At 41.6% G+C, this 13,098-nt stretch overlaps 1 long non-coding RNA gene across 1 annotated transcript; it reads right to left on the bottom strand.

Moving 5' to 3' along the window:
- Positions 1-3,758: 3,758 nt before the first annotated feature.
- Positions 3,759-12,790, bottom strand: LOC116981830. Its single transcript, XR_004414296.1, has 3 exons — positions 12,682-12,790; positions 12,009-12,152; positions 3,759-3,990 (listed from the first exon to the last, which is right to left on the bottom strand). It is a non-coding gene; the product is annotated as an uncharacterized LOC116981830 (long non-coding RNA).
- Positions 12,791-13,098: the final 308 nt, after the last annotated feature.

Below are 13,098 nucleotides of genomic sequence, written 5' to 3'. Positions count from 1 at the left end.
GAGCATTAGAATTTTCAAAATATTCTTTCAGTATGACAGGCATCCGGCCATAGTTGTAATGCTGTAGCATCGAGGGATGAAAGTGCAGAGAACTGGCGAAGTTGGGAGTTTGAGGCTGCGAATATGAAGACGTGGAGACGTCGGGGGATTTGTTGTAAAGTAGGAATAGGCGAGGAAGGGAGACTGGAGATGGAATATAAACAGAAAAACGAAAAACATCTAATCAAGGAGATACAAACATGGTGGAATTAATGACGGTGATTAGAATTCCGGGTAAACACGGTTGCCTCTGTTAATAGGTAAAGATAAAAATGCTGGAGAAACTCAGCGGGTGAGGCAGCGTCTATGGAGCGAAGGAAATAGGCGATGTTTCGGGCCGAGGCCCTTCTTCACATATCCTCTGCTAATACATCAGAGCAGTTCCTCGGAGCATTTTGTAAAACTTATTTTGCCGACACGTGCTCACCAACATGGATGAAACTCAGGCGAGAAATGTGTTTATCAACGTGTCCCTGGAGAAAGATGATCTCAGCGCGAACGCGAAGAAACTTCCACCTCGCGAAGAAATGCAAGAAAGAATGCTACAAACAAACGCTGTTATATATTTTTTTAAAGATATTTAATGTTAGGCTTCGAATCATTGAGTTGTGTTATGGTGGACATTTGGACCCGTGCATTAAATTTGGACATATTTAATCAAGGGCTGGATTCTGTCACTCGGCCAGCGAACCTTCTCAACAACCTCCCTCCAACCCCCCTGCCCACAACCCCCCCCCCCCCCCCCCCCCCCCCCCCCCCCCCCCCCTTCACCCTCTCTCCTGCGTCCTGGGAATAAATAGAGAGCAGGCGACAAAGTTCCGACGGAAATACATTTAGTTCGGCCTCACCCTTCAGAGACTTCTACTTAAACACAATTCTAATAAATCAGAATATTCTCCGCGTTTAACCAGGGGACACAGGGAAGGCTTGCACTGCACGATTGCAACATGTCTCGGTTTCACCGTCCTTTCAAGTTGACCCGGGCTTTAGTTTTTGGTCCAACTTTTTGTTCTTTATTGTTCATGTGTCACTCGCGGGGAGAGTTGAACGGCGATTGACAAAGAGAGAGAGAGAGAGAGAGTTAGAGATAGGGATGGTGGCATTGAAACCAAAGACATAAATACACTCTTTGGTTTTGCCCGTTGCGAGTTAATAACAAATGATGTACCAATGAGGAAAATACAAGGACGTTTGGGACAAAGGCGACACGAGCAATTGCAGGGATGCCGGAACCGTGATCTCAACACAAAGTGCAGGAGGAACTCAGCGCGCCAGGAGGGAATGGACTGTCGACAATTGGGTTCGTCTCGACCCGAATCGTCGCCTGATCATTCCAAATGCAAATCTAGAGCGAACGTTAGATTCGGGGTGAAGACGTCTTTGCGTGCGTTTGGCAGACAGTGACTAATTTACGCTGCATTCATAACCGATGGGCAATGATTAGATGTTTAAGAAGGAACTGCAGATGCTGGGAAATCGAAGGTAGACAAAAATGCTGGAGAAACTCAGCGGGTGCAGCAGCATCTATGGAGCGAAGGAAATAGGCAACGTTTCGGGCCGAAACCCGGAAGGGTTTCGGGCCGAAACGTTGCCTATTTCCTATAGTGGAGATTGTTCAACTCTTTGCATGGAGCGAAGGAAATAGGCAACGTTGCCTATTTCCTTCGCTCCATAGATGCTGCTGCACCCGCTGAGTCTCTCCGGCAATTATTAGATGTTATGAACCTGCTTCGTACACCTAAGGTGATGTGTTACCCTTTGTCTCCAGTGCATGCCAAAGCATGCAAACTATCATATAACTATAAGATAACTATAAGAGAGCGGTGAGGGCGGTGGAGGCAGGTTCTCTGGATGCTTTCAAGAGAGAGCTAGAGAGGGCTCTTAAAAATAGCGGAGTCACGGGAAATGGGGAGAAGGCAGGAACGGGGTACTGATTGGGGATGATCAGCCATGATCACATTGGGTGGCGGCGCTGCCTCGAAGGGCCAAATGGCCTGCTCCTGCACCTACTGTCTATTGTCTATTGTCTATAACTATCAATACACCGGTTACGTGGTGAATCTCAGGGTTTCCACAAATTAAGTGCACTCGTGGATTTATTTTGGGAAGATCCTTTCACGTATTTACATTGTCCAGCTCTGGTTCACGATGACTACAGACTACAGACAATTGGACACTTGTTCGGGGCGTTCACGTTGTATGGCCAGTTTCTCTCTCGGTTAATAATGTATTTCCTAATTCTTAGCATCGTTTAATATAATTCGAGTCAAAAATGCACCCATCTGCATTTAACCTTGAATTGAATTATTCATCAATTGTCGCTGCGTGCTGAAAAATAGCGATGAGTTTTCGACTTTAGAGAGACAACGTGGACACGGAGTTTTCGGGCCCACGGAGTCCGCGCCGATCAGCGATCACTTGTGCACTAACACTAGGGACAATTTACAATTTTACCGAAGCCAATTGACCTACAAACGTGCACGTCTTTGGAGTGTGGGAGGAAACCGGAGAACCCGGAGAAACCCCACGCGGTGACGGGGAGAAGGTACAAACTCCGTACAGACAGCGCTCGTAGTTAGGTTAGAACCCGGGTCTCTGGCGCTGTGAGGCAGCAACTCTACCGCTGCGCCACCGTGCAGTTACTAAGTTAAGAAATGATATTAGTCTGTCAATAGTTTGAAGACTGCTTTGATCGAGTGCATATTTCCTGCCCCTGTGCTCAGTAAACTGAGGGTCGTGATGGAGGCAAATAGGTGTGGAGACTTAATATCATTTCTTCTTTCTTTGTGGTTGGGCAAACTCCTGCGGCCTATTCCACGAGTGCCTGAACCTGATTAGTGCATATTTCGGAGCGTAGCAGAAGGGTTTTATCGTGGGATATGGAATTTGAGATGTTAAACTAGCGGAGGTAATCAAGGATAAATTCAGCTCGAATTTCCATTTGGAGTGTGGTGGTCCCGGGAACATCTGCTCGCTTGTACCAGGCTTATGGGCCGGGACAATATTTATTCTAGGGTCTCCCGTTCAAGAGAATTAAATTGCACGTTTTAATCATGTTAAACGCCTATTGTAGGGATCTCAAACCCTGAGTGGTACTCTCATCATGGGGCATTTTGATGGCTTTCAACCTGGGCTTCACTATGTGAATTGATGCCAACATATCTTAATACATGGAGATGGTAAAGCGAAATCCTTCTGTAATTGCAAAATTACAGTCTAGATTTTTTTAAAATCAGGAACGTATATAATAAAATTCTGTACTCGTTCTCACTCAGGCCACAGCTAACAATTACATGTTTCCTTTATAATCGTTAATTTTCTGCATATCTTTCATTTATTTGTTTTATATATCGCTACATCACCGTCGAGATCTCTCGTTTCCCTCTCCCCTGACTCTCAGTCTGAAGAAGGGTCTCCACCCGAAACGTCACCCATTCCTTTTCGCCAGAGATGCTGCCTGACCCGCTGAGTGACTCCAGCCTTTTGTGTCTTTCTTCGGTTTTAAACCAGCATCTGCAGTTCCTTCCTACGCCTAATACAATTCACGTTGGCGTGCTGCATTTAGCCAGTACAGCGTCCAAAATGGTGAGGTCTGTGTGATTTAATTATTCGAGAATGTTCCAAGGGCGAGCATCGAATGTTCCTCACAGAATGTTCCTCACCTGCATTTTTAATAAGATTTTGCGTTCCGAAATAAGGCAACGGAATCCACCAACTCGTCGGATCCACGAGTCATTTATTACGATGCTAATTCATGTTGCTCACTCGATTTCTGAAGCTGAAATTAATAATTAAACTTCCAGTTGTTTTAATTATTTATTTGAAACTATCTGTGAGCCCGAGTAATTCGCCTCCTTGGTTCCCAATGAGTTGCCGGGGGTTGTGATACCACATTCCTCCTCGAGATCTGTTTATGTCTCTTGGTGTGCCCATTACGCGCTGCCTTTATGACTGAAATCAAGCATAATAAAGATGTGAATGTGGAAAAGGTGACTAAAATGCCAGCAATTCGGTGAATGTTTAACTTCGAAGCCACACGAGGAACCATATGAGTTATTCTCTGGCCTGCAGAGAGAATAATTCCTTGAACCCAGATGATCACAAGGTATAATGTTAACTGACCGGAGCAAACAATCCCCAGGAAGATTTTTTTCATATGTATCCACTAAGAATACAAAAGAACTTTAAAAGTAGACGGTGCTATTACACATTTATAACATCTAGTACGGGGAAAAATGCCTGCCCGTAGTTGCCATGAAGCCAGAATATGTTTCCAACAATAGCTCAAGGCAAAAGTAATGATATCTAAATAGAACAATCAATATATGAAATTGAAAGCATGCTCATAACATAGTCTGATGAACGGTCTCGACCCGAAACGTCACCTGTTATTTTTCTCCAGAGATGCTGCTTGACCCGTGACTCCAGCAGTTTTTATCCATCTCATAAGTCAGAACCCTGATTAGGATTACAATTCTCTGCATAAGTATCTGCCCGTCGGTTTTGGTTTCACGTCTAGACCTTCCCTTGAGTCCATGGATGTTATCTACTGGTGCGTTTCATGTAACAGCGACGTCTCCGCTCTCAGCACTACCTCGGACACATTCTCCTCCTATATTCTTCGTTTGATTTGTTCATGATCATCTTTTATCGGACATGACCATCTAATCACACATGGCCCGCTGTTTCCCCCAGCCCAATGAGCACTGTACATTTCAGTCATCTAAATCCTCCCCTATTTGACATTGAAACAAACGCTGTCATTTTGTTTCTTGTTGATGCCATATTTTAATTTCTGTTGATATCCCTGTAAATCATTTTTCCACCTTCCAGGTACTTCGGTCGTTCAGTTGTTGACATCGTTTTCTGGCGAGGTCGATAGATTTTTGGTGGGTGGGACAATCAAAGGATACGTGGATCGGAACTGGGGTGGCCGTGGAGTAAACCAGGTGGGCAGAATAGACGTCTTTGTTTTCACCATCTTATCACGTTACATTTCACCTTAACTAGAGCAATAACATTTTTACTTAACATTCCACAATAGACGTTTGCGCTGCAATATTGCGCTAAACCCCAAGTGTTGGAAGAACGCAGCGGGTCTGGCGGCATCTGTGGAGGTAAATCGTCTGACTATCCATCTCCATCCACAGATGTCGCCTGACCCGCTGAGTTCCTCCAGAACTTCATCCTTTGCTCAAGATTGCAGCATTTGTATTGACTTGAATCAGCGCTGGGATACGGTTTCCATCTCAATTTCCTGGCAAGTTCATTTGACACAATCTATTAAATAATATTTTTTTTTTACCATTAATGCGAAATTTGCCATTTTCCCTCAGAACCGCAAGCAACAAACATACTATCAAATTTGACGTGTGGTTAAGTAGACTCGGACGCCAGTGCACCCTACTCACCCACCTTTATAGCGACTAATATATATATACATATATACAGATATATACTAATATATATATAGTGTTTATTTGTCATATGTGGGCATGTAATTACAAATTTTCTGACCATATCAGCTTGTATCGTAATTTTAAACATCGTTATGTTAATACATTTCCAAATATCTTAGCCATTTCACGGCGTGTAGTCTCCCACACTCGAAGGAATAACTGGCTGCCTATCCTTCCTGCATGGCCTCTGCTTTACTGCACTGTAAAAATGGTTATTCATCTGTATACTCCAGGCGTATGATATCTTTTGCCAGGTACTCCGGAGCAAACCGGTAGGTTATTGCATATTCCAACAACTTCCACCTCCAAAAACAAACTCCTCCCATCCTCAGAACCACCATCCCGAGTTGTACGTCATCTGAGAGTGGCACCATTGCCCCTCCAAACTCGTGACAACGTTGACCGTGTATATATCTACAAGTTGAAATCGTGGATTCGTGCGGGAACCACTTCCTACTTCTTTAAACACCGGTGTCATTGTTCCAGCATTCTGCTCCGCGAGCCTATTTCACACCTGACAATTGCTTCTACTCATTAATTCACATTTAAAAACGTGGCCATTTTCTTCTCGTTTTTTGTTGTTGGCTCTCTCGTATTTCTTTTATTTTTAACTCGACTACTGAAATAACATTGACTTTAAATTAGGGTTAAAGAATAGAAAAATGTGTTGAAAGGTGGTTACCTGTCTCGACTCTCAAACTATTTTATTTAATTTTATAGAAGTTACTCGGATAACCGTACATTATATTGACTTGCACTGAACGCTATATGCCTTAAACGCTATATCCCTGCACACTGTGGACGGCTTAGTTGTAAAGCATGTGTAGTCTTTTCGCAGACTGGATAGCATGCAACAGAAAACCCTCTCACTGTACCTCGTTACACATGACAACACTAAACTAAACTAAATCTAAGCAAAGATCAGCACTAGACCGGTTGCCAATTGAAACTAATCAATTACCGATGTTAAGGAAACACTTCCCCCCATCCTTCAAGTTTAAACTCGGAAAAATACGAAATGGTAAGAACGCGAGTTTATTTTTACGTTTCCAATACCGGTAAAGATGTAATGCATGAAAACTTGTTCTGGACGTTTCGCTGCTATTGAAATTGATCAATGTTAAAAGTAATAAAACCGGACACTTTAAATGTAAAACGCTTAAAGATGGGAAGTGAGAAATATCTTCAGATTTGTCACTATTATCAAATGGAAGGAATCAGATAATTCCTGGCCTTGGCTCAACGTTTAGCCGGAAAACTGTTTAGTTTAAGGCAAAGACTAGGATGTTGCAAGATACTCAAATTATACAACTTGGACGGGGGAACAAATCCCAGTCTGTGAGTATTTCCAGTATGGATTCCGTCCCCAAATTTAAGCAGACGACTTAATCTTAAAAACAATTATATGTTTGCCATTAATGCCTGTTTTGCTCTTTTCACTCAGAACCACATCCAACAAACATACCATTAAATAAATCTTGATTCATTTTTCAAGGCATCGATAGTTTGAGAAATAGGGTATTCAGTTCAACACCAAATCACTTTCCACCTTACATTATATATTCTTGTTATCCTCTTGACAGAAATAGAACCATGTTCAAATTGAAATGAGGATTACATTAATTGTAATATCTTACATCTCGACGGCTCTGTACTTTCTGACATTTAAACATTGTAGTGCAGGAGTTAATAGGGGGGGAAATCATGGTTCATTGTATCGAATTGACTAGTTTTCGGCAAATAAATGAGTGGAGCCTGTGTAATACACAGCGTCTGCTATGAATATTCTCTATCATTAAGGTGCAGCAACCATTGTAACTGTCGGCGCCCCTGTTGGTCTTTATTTTATAGAGATGGTATTTAATGCGCTCCACGGGCCGTTCAATGCCGTGAACTGAAAATTAAACGTTGAAATTTACTTTCACTGTTGAAGAGAAAATAATGCACTTTCTTGTAAGGGGCCTTCAGAATTATTTAGTGCCTTCGGAGTCATTTCTAAATTGTAATCCACCACTGTATTCATAGTTAAGGGGTTTTCATTCTGGCGAGGAATGGCAACATTACACATCTGTACCAGGATGTCTCAATGACAGAGGATTTTACACGTTGGTCTCTGTTTAAAGAATTTTTAAAATTCGAATCACTGCAGATGTGTTCGTGTCTTCGGCATTTGAAGACAGTTACAAATAGCAGCCCTTCAAGATCTGGTCCCGAGCAAGAGACGATCTTGGTTTTTTTTTTAAGTTAAAAGCCGTATGAGGAATTTGGCAGCGTAAATGCAACTGAAAATATGCTTAGGCTACTGGCTCCGGATATTTTAAGGGAGCAAGGAAAGTCTACTCTCCAACGTAGTTTTTCCTCATCAAATAATGTTACTCAAAAAACAACATTTTTCAGATCCTACCACTGCTTTCTTCCCAAAATTGATAACAAATCCGACTCAATCTGTCAAATAAACTTCAGGTCCCTGATTAAAAGCTTTTTTTGGCCTTTATTTATGTAAAGATCTCTTTATCTGACTCTCGCTCTCGACCGCCAAGTTTGATGTTGTTATAAGAGGCACCGCTGTCTCTGTCTTTTTTTTTAATCTGCTGCCAGTTGTCTGCAAGCACATAAAGTTCACACAGACAGACAGACAGACAGACAGACAGGCAATAAAGCCCCCGGCTGCTGTGTGCGTTCTTTATACAACGACTTGGGATAAATCGCAAGCTTTAAAAGCTGCATCAGCGCAACCGTGAGATTGGTATTTTCGCTTCAGCCCTCACTTACAATCTACCCACGTTCTCTCTCCCTCTCTCCCTCTCTCTCCCTCTCTCTCTCTCTTGCTCTCCCTCTATCTCCACATCTCTTCGTATTTCTCCACTGACAGTTCCCTTTCGTTACTGGGCTAGATTTGAATAAAACTCTAAATGCAAAAAAAAAAAAAAAAAACCACGTCTCCGTGAAAACAATCCGGTCAACTAATTGTACTTGATCGTGGATGTTTGTCGTGGTGTTTTCAAAGTTTAAACTGGCAACGGATAACATGTCTGACATGTCTCCTTGCGCAAGTATCCGAGTGTTTCAACTGTTTGGATTGATTGAAAAGAAATGCCTTGTAGGAATTTGGTTGCCTCCGCCGGCGCTTTAGCTCTTTATGACCGCGACGACTGGCCTCAAATGACTGAACTTCTGTTGTTATTTCTGTCGCCCACTTGTTTTCTCTCCCGCTGTGTCTAACCTTGAAGCAGGACCCAGAATTAAACTTTATTCCCTGGACTCAGTCCCCCAAGGAACGCACCGGTCGCACCTTCTGGAGCGGATGTTTATTCCTGTGAAAATTTAAAGTGCTGGAAACTCGAGTAAGAAATCAATTCTATGGCCCGGATTTGTCCGAGGAGGTCAGTTCATAAATGTTTCTTTATTTGAGAACAAAAGCGCCATTTCACTAACGCAGAGAAAGCTGCCTTGCCAACACACACGGACTAAATAGCAAACGTAAATATAAAGTAAGAGGTGTCAGTACCAAAGTGTTGCAGGGGCCTTGGTATTCAAGAAATATGAGGCAAAAACAACAACAAAATGTGTAGGAAAGAACTGCAGATGCCGGTTTAAATCGAAGATAGACACACAATGCTGGCCTAACTCAGCGGGACAGGAAGTCTCTCTGGAGAGAAGGAATGGGTGACGTTTCTGAAGAAGGGTCTCGACCCAAAACGTCACCCATTCCTTCTCTCCAGAGATGCTGCCTGTCCCGCTGAGTTTCTCCAGCTTTTTACCTCCAACAATAACAAAATGGTTCCAAAAACGCCCCGAAGGTCACGCAGCATCTACGGAGAGAATGACCATTGGGAGGGTTAGGACTTGTACTAAACCTTGCATTTAATAGTTTGTTCGTGTATTTATAGGGAATGCATAAATCCCTGTAATATGGTTCAAGGCGACACGACATCCGACCACGTGATCGCAGAAAGCGACAACATTATTTTTGGCGGGCAGAATGGCTTATAGGTTTAAGGTTTGGAAATATATGCTTCCCTTATCTTTAATGCTTTTTCTATATTTTGACGTACTTTTGAAGTAAAATATTAATTTGAGGTAAATAGCACGACTTACTAATATTTTGTGTGAATTTGCCAATAAGGAATCATCCCTCCTTATTAACACCAGCAAGCAAAAAATGTCGGGGTTTTTGGTGTAATGGTCATTCTTGTTGGAATAACGATAATATCGCCTCATCGCCAATACGAAAGTATTTCCCAACCGAATATTTTGCAAACAGAAATTAACATTTTATTTGAAACGTCCTTTCGAGGTGACTTGTGGCTTGTGTCCTAAAAGGCACAGTTAGTTAATTTGTACCAGTCTGACTGTTTTACCATTATTTTTAACTGCTATTTTATTGAGATTCTGTAACCGATCCAAAAATAAGTGCACAGTGTTCTAGTAAGGGAACTCCGGTTTCACCGTGAGATTGCCACGGTTCTGCTAATCAAGCGTGTGGAATGTGCCAAGATGCTCGTTTAAAAAAAACATTGAGTTAATCCTGCTATAGGGGAGAACGATAAACTTGCAGTTCGTCATTTCTTAATTTGGACGTTTGTCTCATTCTCCACGCTTTGGAAGAAAATGCCGCTGATGCACCCCCCCCCCCCCCCCCCCCGAATAAAATGGAAAATTGATTATAACACCACGGTTATTCATTCCCACTTTAAAATATCTATTTTTGAAGCGACGGCTCGTTTATTGCCGGCCACCTTTTTTTTCTGGAAGGCAAACTATTGGATTATGAGCTAAAAGAAAGTATACTGCAATTAACACATTTGTTCCTTTCGCAACTGGCGGTGAAAGAACGGGGGGGGGGGGGAAGCGCCACTTAAAGATGACGCAGGTAAACGAGTTAGTTGAGCTGAAATGTAAAACAGAATTCCAAAGGATTCACCGTCGGAAGCGAAGAATAAAACTATGAAACATCGATTTCAATGAGGACTCGGTGGAATTTGATCAGAATAACTTGCTCACAACACATCCAATGTCCTTTGGTTACTTTGTCCTCTAATCGTCCCACTTTTGTTTTATTAAGTAAATGCTCATCAGAACTTGGCCAACATCCAAACGCACCATAGTTATTTCAACATTCGGCAAACAAACTCCTGCATTTCACCTTGGAGCTTTATTTCCATTGGGTCATCGTGGAAATGGTTAGTAAATTCCCAACCCGATGTAGGCCCAAAGAGATAAGCGGGTACTTAACCCCGAATTTTCCTGACATATAGACATTTTTCCTATTTCTTAGTGTATGCAAATAACTCCAGCACAGTACAGAGGTGCAGGGGTCTTTCGAAAATAAGTCTATATCTTAAATTGTTCTCCCCAGAGTACAGTTAACATTGTTGACAATATTTCCCCAGTGAAAGGGGATTTTTAGGAGAGGGGTGGTATTTAATCTATATACTATTTTAAAAACAAACTAAATTCTAAAATAACACTCTTACCTGCAATTAAATTTAAACAAAATAAACAATGATAAAAATGAAGCAGAGGTAGAAAAAATAACTGAAATGCTGGTTGATACTAAAGATAGAACCAAAGTGCTGGAGTAACTCAGAGGATCAGTCAGCATCTCTGGAGAAAAAGGATAGGGGACCTTTCCAGTCGGGACCCTTCTTAGTTTGATATTACAACAGTAAACTTTAATTCAACATATAAAATATCATTGGACGATTCTTTTTTTAAATTCCGTCTTTAGCACTATTTCAGAATGATGTGGTTTAAGAAATATGCTAATTTTATTTTAATATGTCCCTAGCATCGGAGAAAATATCTGTTTTTGCAAAACTGTTGATAACTGGTAATACTACACAGCGGCATCGATGAAATGGTCTGGGAGGAAATACAACACTTGGGAAATAAATGGTTTGTGGTGACTGCGAATTAGGGTTTGTTGCACAAGAACCTGAAATATATTTCTATTTAACAATACCCCACAAGGGAGGACGGTGTGTATTCCGAATTTCTTTTGTTAATTTCTATCATTTTTTGCTTTTAGTATTGGTGCAAATTCGATTGCATCAATTATATATTTCAAAACCACGGTTTACCAATGCATAACATCGATTGCAATCTAAATGGGACAACCGAATGGAGTTCTTTTGGAATTATGCGAATCGCCGCATTTTGTGTTAGCCTGAATGGAGGTGTTGTGATTTTAAAATAGTCTTCACAAAGACACTGTTGCTTTGCATATATTCGCGCCTATTTTCAGTAACATTATGGAGTCTTAACTCCATAGACGTCGGCCTTAAACACGGAGTATTTCTGTAAATCAAAAAACATTTCCATACCATCCTGTGAACTAATAAAAGGTAAAACATTCATTATACTTCCTCTAAATGCCTGGTTTGTTCCACGTTTGATAATTATTTACACCCTACGTTCAAGAATAGTGTTATCTTTAAAGCGCCGCTTTTTACAGAGAATTTTGACAGATTAAAAAAAGTTTGCAAGGCAAATTGAAACCATTTTCACCTTTAATAAGAATTTCTTTCCACGGGCACAGTTCAGATTCGAGCTCATTTGCACTCATTTGGTACTTAGACCACAACTCTGCTGCTCCAACTGCGGACAGGTCGACTTTGTTCACTGGAACATGGAAATCAGATCAACCTAATTCTACAATGAATAAGAGCGAGACCGGCAACTCAAACGAAACAGCGGAAAGATCAATAGTGCACTAACCCATGCATGACATTTTAAAGTCAAGTACAAAAACACAAAGTTGGCAATTTACAACGGCAAAAGTATCAAACATTGTAAATAAAGAAGACAAATTGCATTCTTTTTAATTGTAAATAAAAGTTATAGGCATTCTGCTTTATTTGTTTAAACGAGAGGTCAAGGTGAATGCCTAAGGTCCACGTTGCACCGCGCCGCAAAGGCTGCAAGCAGTTAGAAATGGGGAAGTCAATTAAAAAGTAATGATTAGCTGACAGCAAAGTTGCTTATTAAAATTCTGAAATACAGAAAGGTAAAACGGAGGGGAAAACGTGCAAAGAGCCGCCGTACCGCTGTAAATCGGACTGAACAAATAGTATTTGGTGAGAAATGGTCGCAGCTTTGAAGTCAGACAAAAAGTTCATTGCCGCAGTTGTCTCCGCGGACAGAAAAAGGCCGGAAAGAGTGCGGTGGTTAAATTGCTTACCGTCTGCGAGTTTACGCACCAGGGCCAATAGACTACAAAAGAGCCGACGTTGGTCATTTCGCTGGGTGAAGAGATGAACTTGTAATCGCATTAAGACGCGATAGGCATCAGCACTCAAGTACTGTAGGCGCATAATATTAACTCGCTCGGCCCTGGGGTTTCCAGATCCCACCCTTCATTGGTCGCAGGTCTCACTTTACATCTTAAGAGGTTCCTACGTTATTTCCGTACTTGAACTACAGAGTAAGTACAGACAAATTGGCGAACTTCCACCCGACTAACGGAGTGAAATTGTACTGTCCCAATAGTTCATTATTACTTAATATTTACTCTACTCTGGCCCCTATTCTCATCCTCAATGTATGCATCCATGCATAGTTATACTATCTATAAATGTGTAAGGGACCTTCAACTACA

This window comes from Amblyraja radiata, chromosome 16 (assembly GCF_010909765.2).
Source record: "Amblyraja radiata isolate CabotCenter1 chromosome 16, sAmbRad1.1.pri, whole genome shotgun sequence".
NCBI lineage: Eukaryota > Metazoa > Chordata > Chondrichthyes > Rajiformes > Rajidae > Amblyraja > Amblyraja radiata.
This window is presented reverse-complemented; position numbering and strand designations above follow the sequence as displayed.